Source organism: Rattus norvegicus, chromosome 8, assembly GCF_021556685.1.
Source record: "Rattus norvegicus strain SHRSP/BbbUtx chromosome 8, alternate assembly SHRSP_T2T, whole genome shotgun sequence".
NCBI lineage: Eukaryota > Metazoa > Chordata > Mammalia > Rodentia > Muridae > Rattus > Rattus norvegicus.
In genome coordinates, this window is record NC_141541.1 from 53043266 (window position 1) to 53045000 (window position 1735).

The window sequence follows — 1735 nt, forward strand, 5'->3', positions numbered from 1 at the left end:
TGTGTTGAAGCATGATGCTCCCCTCCCCCACAAAGGCATGTGTGTTGAAGGCATGATGCTCCCCTCCCTCACAGAGGCATGTGTTGAAGCATGATGCTCCCCTCCCCCACAGAGGCATGTGTGTTGAAGCATGATGCTCCCCTCCCCCACAAAGGCATGTGTGTTGAAGGCATGAGGGATGATAGGTTCATGAAGTCTCCGGTCTGGTCTACACGGTGTGTTAATCCAAGTATGCATTTATAAGTGGCCACTACTGTTAGGAAGTGATGGACAGCACAAGGTGGCATTCAGGTAGAGGGAAAAGGGCATGCTCTGGGAGAGCAGACAGCTTCCTGGGCATGAGCTGAGCAACTATCTAGGCCCGTTAACCATCCATAATGTATCTGCAGTGAACCTATGCGACTAAGGGCCAAAATATTGCAAGCCTAGTAAAACCCTCTTTAGTTTCCTCTGTTTTTCAAAAGTTATCTGTCTATCTATCTATCTATCTATCTATCTATCTATCTATCTATCTATCTATCTATTCATTATCTATCAATCATCTATCTATTCATTATCTATCAATCATCTTATCTATTCATTATCTATCTATCATCTATCTATCCATCTTCTCTCTCTCTCTCTCTCTCTCTCTCCATCCATTCATGTGGAGTAGAGGGCTGCTTTTGGGGGTCAGCTCTTCCTGTCTACTTTCTTTTGAGGCAAGATCTCTCCTGTTTCTGCTGCGTGCTCCAGACTCCCTGAACTGTGAGCATCTGACCCTCTCTTTGCCGTCACTGCTGGTTAAGCTGAGAGGTTTCAGATTTGCAGCACGGCATCCTGCTTTTTATGTGGGTTCTGGGGCTTGAACTTACATCGCCAGGCTTGTGAGACAAGTGCTTTTACTGGCTGAGCCACCATCCTGATGTTTTCTAAAAGTAATAAAAGGCGACTGGTGTAGTAACTTATCAAAATCTAGAAGACTAATATTGCTGTAGGAAGGTCTCACGCCATGCCAGCTTCTCCAATCAATATGTGCCTTGCAGCCCTCCAAGAACAAACATTTAACACATGGTTTTTTCCCACCAAAAAGGCTCTCTCTCTTTTTTTTTTTCTTTCATGTATCTGGTCTAACCTTGAACTTGCTATGTACTCCAGGTTGGCCCTGAACTCTCTATAGTGCAAGCAGGCCTCCAACTTGTGATCCTCCTGCCTCTGTTTTCCATAATGCTGGAATTGCAAGCCTGTTTCACCAACTCTGACTTTCACCAAAGCTTCTGGGACTATTTTATGACCACGTATAAATGGAACCAGAGTTCTGTGCATCTTACTAATTTTGATCAGCAGATTTTTCAGATTCATCCAAATGGTTGTGATACCGTCGGTCTGCCCATTTTTTTATTGCCCCAAATAGTATTCATTGTAGGAATATTTGATAACCTACGTATCCGTCCTTTTGTTGATGGTCCCCTGGGGTGTTTCCGGTTTGGGATATTAATGAACAAAGCTGCCATGAGTATTCTCCTGGAAAATCTTCTGATAAAAGATTCCATTTCTCTAAGGTAAATACTTTGGGATAGAATTGTGGAGTAGTTGTAGGCCTAGCTATATAAGACGATGTTAGGTTGTTTCCCCAAAGAGGCCATGGGGAAGTTTCTCAGCATCTTCCCTAAGCAAAACCACAAATGGCTAAACTTTTCTGAACATTTTCTGTGTTCCCTGAGCACAGCACATATCACTTTATTCCTAGAGCTGC